The sequence below is a fragment of the Coloeus monedula genome, assembly GCF_965178545.1.
Source record: "Coloeus monedula genome assembly, chromosome: 1".
Taxonomy (NCBI): domain Eukaryota; kingdom Metazoa; phylum Chordata; class Aves; order Passeriformes; family Corvidae; genus Coloeus; species Coloeus monedula.
The window spans coordinates 1,963,379-1,973,792 of NC_138781.1; positions in this window are offsets into that span (position 1 = coordinate 1,963,379).

A 10,414-nucleotide genomic window follows, 5' to 3' on the forward strand; every position below is an offset into this window, starting at 1 on the left:
CCTGGTGGGTGTTTGGGATGTGACATCACCATGCGGGGGGTGTGGATGGTTGGGAAGCAGAGCAGTGGGAAGCAGGGCCCATCCCAGGGGAAAGCTGGGATGGATGTGCACACTCCAGGGCAGGATACTCATCCCAGAGGTACCGACTGGGTCGCTCCAGATCTGGCCCAAACTCCGACTGCTGTCATATATTTGCTTAACCTGACAAGGAATTTTTCAAGGGATTTGTGGGGGGAAGCAGAGATGAAGCTCGGTATGTAGGGGAGTTCATCCTGATTTGTTTCAAATAAATGTTTTTCTCAAAGTTTCAATTCAATTCACAGAGTCATCAAGGTTGGAAGAGACCTTCAAGATCATCCTCTCCAACCATAAACCCAGCACCAACATAATCACCCCAAAACTGGATCTCCAAATGCAGGATTTTCACCCTTTTTTTCACTCTTCTTCCCAGCCCCAAAAGAAATCTTTTGTGTTCTGCTTTCATGTCCACTGTACTAAAGAACTTTAGAAATCCGAGTCAAATGCAACTCCAGGGATCTCTGCCTTTGGGCGACTTCCTGTTTCAGCATTCCTGGGAAGCCTGAGGTGACCAAAGGAATATTCCATGTACCAAATGTACCCATTGCAGAACATCCCCCCAGTCTGTATCCATGTACCCGCCTTGGAAGGGGAAAAAAAAGAGGGAATCTTCCCATCGCAGTATCCAGTTTCTGTGTCACATCCTGATTTTGATGACATCCAAACAGAAGAATTCCCTCCTTTGTATTATCACATCACTCCCTGATTTTCCAGTGGCACCCGCCAAGGAGAACGACAGGGGATAATTATGGGACAGCTGAGCGTGAATGAGCCCAAAATAAAAGTCATGGAATGGGATGGTCTTTAAAACACGAGAATGATGGAATTAGATGGTCTTTAAAACACAAAAAGATGGACTCTAAAACACACATCCAGGTGGAAGTGGGTGGATTTTAAAACACAGGAGCGATGGAACTGGATGGTGTTTAAGGTCCCTTCCAACCCAAGCCTTTCAGTGATTCTGTGGTGGTTTGGTTGGGGATGAATCTGACAGATGCAGCCAGGATGGGATGGAACACCATTATCCCCAAAAAAGGCTTTAATTAGTAATTATTAGATAGAGAGAAATGATTAATTCCGTCCCATGTGTTTGGCCAATGCCTCCAGATGAGTAAATCTGGCTGGTCTAGGAGCTCCTGAATTCCCCCACAGCATTCCTGCAGCGTGCAAAAGAGTGGCAGCTCCTAAGCCTCCCGAGATTTGATCCAAAGCATGGATTTGGGCAAGATCAACTTCCAGGGGCAGATGGAAAGGTGGGGAGCAGCACGGGCTTGGCTTCATGAGAGCCCAAACCGAGTCATTCTGTGGCAAAATCCAGCCGGCTCTGTCGGAGAGGCACTTCCAGGATGAACGGGCAGGGCTGGTTTCTGTGTGGAACCCATTGTTCAGCGGAGCAGAGGCCTTCCTCTCGGGTTAATGGCTCAGCAAAGTGTGTTGCTTTAATGGTTAATCATCTACTCACATTGTTCAGCGAGGAAAGGCAGGCAGATAATGCTCCTGGCCTGCGGTTCATGTGACAGGCTGACTTCCCGGCGGGAGCAGGGAAAGGATTTCACACTGGGACACGGAGGGAGAGGGAAAGTGCCAGGCTGGGAGGCTGTGGTGGTTACAACGTGAGCAAAACCACGCATAAATCCGTATGTGTCTGTACAAACACACATTGCACGCACAAGCAACAAGGTGTGTAGAGCAGAAACACGCAGAGATCCACGTAAAATCAATATTGCCACCCCACATGATTGTGGAAGAGTTAAATGAGCTGATTATCAGATATCACCGAATCAGAGAATGGCTTGGGTTGGAAGGGACCCTACAAATCACCCAGTTCCAACCCCCTGCCATGGGCTGGGCACCTTCCCCTAGAGCAGGTGGGATGATTTCGCACAAATGGCTGGGAGCTGACGGGCAAAACTCACTCCAAACTCTTCTAGCAGCGAGTCAGACTGAGGGCCATCACCACTCAGGGTCTCAGTGTTATCTGCTCTTACTCTGATTGCAAGTCCTTGCACATCACACCCCACACCTGAACAGGTCCATCAGAGATGTTGTGGGGCAGTCAGGGGGTCCAGTTCTACTCACTGGTGTGATTTTGGAGGTGTCTCTCACTTGGGCATGTCTAACACATGGAATACTCCACTGTGCCTCTTTGGACAAATTTGGAGGAAAATATCCTCTGCTAGAAGGCAGGTTACAACCAGCCCTGCCTCACCAGGTTCGGGAAAAAAGAAATTTTTCTTGGAGGAAAGTGAAAGAGATAAAAAACTATTTATTTAACAAACACACAGGAAAAGGACAACAATGCTAAATAATAAAACCTCTCGCCGTGGAGAGAAACCTGGGAGGATTTCAGAGTCCTTCCATAGGTGTGGTCTCTCTCCTCCTCCTGGCAGCTGGGTCGGTGTGGGCCCACCTCCGGGGCCCCGGTGGAAAATTCTCCTGGTGTGTTCTGATGTTGAAACAGTCCAGAAGAGAAGAAGGGAAAAGCCAAAGTCCCAGGAAAACAAAGTTCAACTCTCGGTCTCCCTCCAGAGAAGAGGAGCCGAAAGCTTGGCTGGAAAGCAAGCAGGGTGCTTCCTCTGCTCTTGCTGCTGCAGCAGGAGAATGCAGAGGAGTGTGTGTCCGTGTCCTTGAACATCTGCTTTCAGAAATTTGCTCGGGTTTTTTTCCTCTCCCCCCTCTCAGGGTCAGTTTACAGGCGCAGAAAGGCACAAAATTAATTTCTGGGCATAGAGAAGTGCTAGGGGATACACATCATAAACTCACCCCAAGACATTCACTATTTCAATTCCTGGAAGAACTTGGAATTATTAAGGTTGGAAAACCCTCTGAGATCATCAAGCCCAACCACTTGCCCAGCTCTGCCACAGGTGCACTGGCACCGTGTCCCCAAGCACCACATCTGCTGTGTCCCTGGGGACATCTACCTGGCCACCTGGACTCATCCATATGAGAAATCAGAGTTTGTCAGTGTCAAGGAAGGAGCCTCTGGGTCAAATATTCTCCCTTAGTGTATTCAGTAAATATCAAACTTCATTATTTCATCCTGACCGGAACATCTCTGTGTGGCAGTGACAAATGTGCACTTTCAGCCCAAGTGGAGGGGCAGGCACTGAGCTTTTCTCTCTCTGACAGTGACAGGACCCAGGGAATGGCTGGAGCTGTTCCAGGGGAGGTTTAGGTTGGGTTTAGGAAAAGGTTCTTCCCCCAGAGGGTGCTGGGCACTGCCCAGGCTGCCCAGGGAATGGGCACGGTCCTGGGGCTGCCAGAGCTCCAAGAGTGTTTGGACAATGCCCTCAGGAATGCCCAGGGTGGGATTGTTGGGGTGTCCTGTGTGAGGCCAGGAGCTGGGCTGGATGATCCCTGTGGGTTCCTTCAAATTCAGGATATTCTGTGATTCTATGATTCACCCTAATTTGACAGGAGTTTGATTCCACACGTAATCAAAACTAAGCATCCCACTTCACTCCCCTGAGATGGTCAGTTCCAGAGCATCTGTGCCTTCCCACAGGGAATTGATAGGAGCAAACACCACCCCAATACACTGGGAACATGTCCTTTACAACTCCCCTTGATCCATTCCCATCACCCTGAGCAGGATATAGCAATTCTCCTATCTCCTAAAACACACAGCCCGGCCGCCCAACACCGGGAAACCACACCCGAGAGGGAAAAAGTCACATCTCAGCCACTCAGGGCTGAGAGAGCAGACACAGGACTGCCCTCAGCAGCCTTGAGATCCGTGTGACTCAGCAGGGTCAACACTCTTCAAGTCCACTCCAGGAACGACGGCCTTGACTTTTTGTCATCATCCCAGAAGGAGAGAGGCAAGAGGAGAATTGTCTGCAAACACTTGGAGTGTTTGTTCCTCCCCGGAGGAAGTTGGGAAGTACTTCCAGCCTTCCAGGGCAGGGATGAGTAAGCTTTGAAGTGCAGGTTCCCTCCCCACCTGCTCCACCAGCACCGGATTCTTTTGTCATTGAGCTGGTTTTGTTGTTGTTAAGCAGCAAACGTTGCACAGGATGATTGGGGAGAGGTCGTGGCCACCAGGCCGGAGAAGAGGATTGGCAGCAGGAATTAGTCCCTGTCTCCGGGGGGGGGGAAATGTGCTGAAGGTTCTAAAATCAGGGGGAATGGGACATGTTTCTCCTCGAGGAATTAGACTGAGATAAACACAGCCAGCCTGAGCTGGCAGGGATCTTTCTGCCATGGGTCCAGGCAGGAACTTCTCCATGTGCCCTTGTGCCAGAGGTTTCTGCATTCCTGGAGTAGCCTGTGGGACAATGCCCACAGCACAGTACTGCAGATGATGATATTAATCTGGTATCATCATCATCATCATCAATAATAATCAATCATAACCATACCAAAAATTACAGTAGTATATAATAAAATACATAACCATAATAATCATACTAATAATTACAACTGTAGATAATAATAAAACATAAAATCATCATAATCATAATCACCATATCATAACCATCAGTCATAAAGGTAATCTCACTGCCCTGACCGAAATATCCAACCTTGCAAGTGGAAGATAACGCAGCAAATCCGCCATCAAAGGATAACAGAGATGGCTTTTCTTCTGCTCAGGGACAGGAAGTCAGAGCCCTCTCACCCCACAGCCCTGAATCTGACCTGTTTCAGGACCCCATCCTCATCCCAGCACAGGAATCCACCTGTTCTTCCTAACAAAAATCCTTTCTTCTGCTCCAAGGAAGGATGTGGCCCCCCTGGAGAGGGTCAGAGCCCAGGAGCTGAGATGAAAAGAGCTCTCAGAAGATGCCCTGTGAAGGGCAGTGGAGGGACAGCCTTGTTTGGTGTGGGGGACACCGAGAGGTGATGGGGTCACTGTATCCACTGGCACTGCTGGGAGCAGAGGGAATAAACTTGTCCAGAGGGGAGGGAAAGCAGGCTCTGAATGCAGTGACACAGGCTGGAGTTAAACATTAGTGTGACCTGTCTGCAGGCCTGGCTGGCAGCAGCAGGGACAGGGCTCGGGCGTGGAGGGGTCACTCAGAAATCACCAGCCTGGCTTCCAACCCCAGGAACCTCAGGACACCCAGAAAACTCACTCAGGAGCTAAAATTCACCGCGGCAAGTGGCAGAAAAACAAAGGGTATTTTACACAAGGGAGCAAAGACAAAGCTGACATGAGAGAAATGCAAAGTAACACAAAAAACCATTGCCAGCACAAAAAATTAACCTATTTAAAATAAACACAGTCCACACCTGCCTGTTTGTCCCCTCTGTTTGTGCCCAGCTCCTCTCCATCCAATCCCAACAAACCCTCCAGCCTTTGGGATCTCATCCCCTGGAAGACACCTGTGCTTTAATTCCTTTGATTTCAAGCCCTTGCTGCCAGGTTGATGTTTTCCACTGGGAATCCAGGAAAAACCTGTCCGAGGAGGACCTTAAAGGCACATTAATGCCTGGTACAAAATCACAGAATGGCTTGGGTTTGAAGGGCCTTAAGGATCATCCAACTCCCTGCTGTGGGCAGGGACACCTTCCACAATTCCAGGTTGCTCCAGCCTGGCCTTGGACACTTCCAGGGATGGAGCAGCAGATGAGAGGCACAGGAGCTTTCTCCAGTCTGACCAGCTACATTTTGTGAGGCCACTTGTCCTTTTTCCGAGGGTCCAGCCCATGAACTTCAGTTTCAATTCAAATCCCAGCTCCTTTTCTGCTGATGAAATCTGCAAGGTACAGAAAATTTGTGATCTGGCCATCCATCAGTCGTTTCTATATCAGTCCTCCCTGCAGATCACTCTGCTGCTTCCTGTAGCCAGTCTCCAGTTTCCTCATTTCACTCTTTTAAAGCTTTTTTGTCTTCTTTTCACCATCCTAACAAAAAAATTCCTGGCTGTTCCAGGGAAGGGAGAGGCTGATGATCCCCAAAAATGCCCAGCACAGATCATTGCAAACCAATAAAAGCAACCAGTAGGTCTGTCCCCAGCCAGGTTTCTCTCTCCAGCAGCTCTAAATTGTTTGCCACACTAATTTTCAGGTAAATAAAAAGCTTCAGGGTTTAAACTCCCAGTCCTTTACGAAGCCATTGCTCTTGACCACGTGATCCCTGCAAAACCAGCTTGGGTAAAACTCCTGACATTGATCCTTGGGGATTCCCCTTCTGAATGTTCCTGCAGCAAATGGTTTTATTTTATCACTTCCCAATAAAACCTGAGCTCTGGGGCTCTCAGGTCTGTGGCCAAAGGAGAATCTGGCAGCAGCCCAGGGCAGCTCATGACTGTTTAGGAGACTCCTGGTGCCAGAGCTCATGCCCAAGAAAAGGATGCAGAGGGTGGAAAAGCACCCCCAGGTCCCAGTTGCCAGAAATTCACCCATTTGGCTGTTTTCTCCTCATTCATCACTGCCCCTAAAGCTCTGCTGGCCACAGGAAGCCTTTGGATGAACCTCCAAACCTCGAAAAAGTGGGATTTGGATGCACATTGAAACATCTAAATCTTGGTGTCTGCACCTCGAGGCACAGTAGGGTTTATCCACAGCGACTTCCTGCCATCTAAAATCCTCCGTGGGATGCCCCACCGGCCTCCAGCTGCCTTCCCACCTGGATGCAGACATCCAAGAGGTTTGATGTCCTGCAGGTCGGGCTCACGTGGATGTCCTCGATGCCCCACAGTGTCTCGGACAACATTAAACACTAAGGCAGCTGATTTGAGATTTGGGGTCTCCATGTGAGAGGAAATCTAAGGTTTCATTATGGTCCGGGGGGGTCTGACCCCCTCACCAAACACGTGGGCAATCCCTCCAGTGGTCTTGGACTGCCTTTCTCCTGCTCATGTCTGGACCCCCTCGAGCTACACGGAATGGCCCAAATGTGAGGAAAACTTCCCTGAATTTGCTGGATTCAGCAAAGCCTTGTTCTGGGAGGTTCCTGGCTCCCAGAGGTCCACAAGGGGCTGGATAACTTGCACATCTTTGCCTGATGCCCTCAGCTTGGACCTGGAACGAGAAGCGAAATTTGACCTTGGAAGGAGCCGCAAACCAGACCAAGTGTGGCTCTGCATTTGCATCTTTCCTTCCCCAGCTGCCAGAGAGGCACCCTGATCACTAGTTTCCAGTTTATCTCCACGTTACTTTTACTCTCCTTCATCTTCTGGCTTTTTTGAATCCATTTCCGAGGCCAGGATAGCAGAAAAATGTTCTGCTGTGTGTGCTGGAGATGCCGGGCACTCAGGTTTGTTTATGTGCCTCCAAAATAGTCACATCAGGACACTGGGCCGTGGGCACGAGTCACACGTCGGGTGGTTTTTGCTTGGGAATACTTTCCCAAGGTTTTTGTGGTTGCCTGAACCTTGTGCACATCTGGAGCAAGGTGTAGAGTTTGTCTATTTGTATATGGATATGAATACTTTGGGGTTTTGGATGGGATCTCTTTTTTTCCAGAGTATTTTAAGGTAAAATTAATTTCCCAGGAGCCGGTTTGGGGCAGCCCCCCTGTTTGGAGCGGGGACACCGTGGGGGTGTCTGGGTGGGCTTTGTCCATGCTCCAGCTTGGTTTATTTAGTTGCACAGGATCCTGGCTCAGACCTCGGGTTTTTGGGCAAGCACAGGCGGTGCTGTGAGCAGCCTGGCACACCTGAGCTCCAAATGCAGTGAGATACTCTAAAACTGATGCAGGTTCGATGCCCTGTTTGGTGGGCAGGGTTCACCCCAGGTTCCTCCTGCAGCTGAGTGCCCACCACCCTCCTCTGCCCTGTTTTGGTTGTTCCTAGACCTCCACGAGGAGCACAAGGGAAGCAATCTGCTCTCCTCTCACATGGTGGCACTGGATGGAGAGGCAGAACCCATCCCCTGCCCTGCTCCCAGGGCGTGTAGCTGCAGTTTGCAAGGGCATTTTGGCCCCTGGCAGTGTGTGTGGGCATGCAGAGCTCTCCTGGCCTGTAAATCATTGTCAGCACTCACACAGAGCAGGCCACAGTTCAGGGGCTGAGCAGTGAAGCATCCCCTGCCACCATCCCCTCCTGAGATGGTTCCTCACCCAAGCTCAGTGGGGTCCCAGGTCCTGGGACCATTTTCAGGTGGTTCTGTGGGTGCAGGAGGTGCAGCTTTGTCACACTGAGATGCTTCACACATGGCAAGTGCTGGGTTCAGCAGGAAAGAAGTGACAGAAAGGACACAAATCGCCTGCAGAGGCCCCTTGACCACTCGGCCGCTCTCAGCATGGCCCCGCTCTCAAACTTGTGATTGGTGTGGGTAAGACTTGGGCAAGGCACAGGACACCCAGAGCAGGTGCTGGGGTCTCCTTGGGGTGATCTGCTGAGAGACTTTGTGGTTCCTCTGCACAGTGGTGGTTGTTGATGTGAGCCTGAGCCCGGCAAAGAGCAGTGAGGGAGAAAAACACAAAGATCATCAGGATCACCTCGCACAAGCCCCTCTTAATCCCCTTTTATGAGCCCAGGTCTTCTCTTCCCTCCATGCCCACATTCTTTCTGCATCCCACCTCCAGGCCAAACGAGGGTCTCACATCCACAACCAGGCACTTTTTGAGATCCCCACCAGCCTGGATCATTCAGCTACAGCTTCTTCCTGAGGGGAAGGGGAGGAGCAGCTCTCGATCTCTTCTCTCTGTCACAGTGACAGGACCCAGGGAATGGCTGGAGCTGTGTCAGGGGAGGTTTAGGTTGGAGATCAGGGAAAGGTTCTTCCCCCAGAGGCTGCTGGGCACTGCCCAGGCTCCCCAGGGAATGGGCAAGGCCCTGAGGCTGCCAGAGCTCCAGGAGCGTTTGGACAGCGCTGCCAGGGATGCCCAGGCTGGGATTGTTGGGGTGTCTGTGTGGGGCCAGGGGCTGAACTGATGATCCCTGTGGGTCCCTTCCCCCTCAGGATATTCCATGATTCCATCTTTCTGCAATTATCACTAACTGCAGTCCCAACCCGTCCTAGTTAGGCCGGGGCTAGGCAGGGTCTCCAGAGCACCACGGTGGCAGCAGGAGGGGCTGCCGTGGGCATCCCCAGCTCTGTGTGGTCCCACGTGGAGGAGAGGCTGCAGCACTCGGGGTTCCTGCAGGGAGGATCCCACGTGCCCTGCGTTCCTCCACTGGGGCACGCTCAGAAGCCAAAAAGGCGTGTGCAGCTCCCAGGAGCGTGTTCCTGCTGGCCTGGGCTGCTGGGCAGATAAAAGTAATTCCCATCTCATTTAAGCACTCGTTTTAAATCCTCCAAAGTATGTGTGAGGCGGCCAAGGCTCGCTGGCACTTCCAGCACAGGCTGGACCTCGTCCATCCTTCCTTCAGGTCCTGTCTTGAAGCAAAGCCACGCTGAAAGTTTAAGTGCTCCTGCAAGTTGCAGCAAAGCCTGGGACTGGCAGGCCAAGCTGGAAAACGCTGGGATAAGTCTCCAGCAGCAGCTTTTGTGGTGAATGAAGGTTTAGGTGCTGAAGGTGGCCTTGCTACTCAAAACCGGTGCTTGGGCCTGAAGCAATAGGAGGAGCCTAAAATTTGGGAAGAGGGTTTTGGGTGAACCAGTTGGCCTTGGGAGAAGGTGAAGGACATGGGGACTGATGGGAGAGAAGAACTGGGGTAACACAGCCTTTCCTACGGTGCAGAGTTGGGGTATTTTCTCCCTAGAGGTCCCTTATTAAACCACAGTGTGATTTTTGGGGTTGTCCTATGCAGGACCAGGAACTGGACTCCATGATCCTCGTGGATCCCTGCCGGCTCAGGATGTTCTGTGATTCCAAGTGTGACTGGCAGTAGCCTTGTAAAACTCCAGGACTAGATCTTACCTGTGCTGCTGGCTTATGGCTGCGTGACTCAGCCTTGTCCTGGGCTAAAACTGCTGCTTGCTGGGCTTTCCTTTGATGTTTGGGGTTTTTCACTCTGGTTTGGGGGCTTTCTCTCCTTCCCACAGGACGTGAGTAAGAACTCAGTGGCCCAGGCCATTAAATCCACACACAGGATGGTCCCAGGCAGGCCAAAGCAAGTGCCAGCACTGCTCCCTTCCACTTGGCAACTGGATAATATTTAAGGATTATTAATCAGCAGGAAAATTCCTGCTGTAAAAGGTTGAATACCTTTATTTTGCTTTTTACAAGTTGAGGTCTTAAGGCGCAAGGGATTAAAAGTGATGAAGACGGAGTAAAAGAAGGGCTCTTATTTGCCTCTGCAACAAGTGTTTCTCCATTTTTTCTGCTTTTCCAAATGTGAGGAAAAAATTGGGTTTTTTCTGTCTTTCTGATGGATTCTTCGCTGGTCCCAGATCCCCAGTCTGGGAAACCTGTGATTCCTCAAAGTGCCATGGCTCACTAAATTATTAATAACCAGCTTTTCTCAAGGCACAGGGAAGTCCTGTATCCCCACAAGCAGAA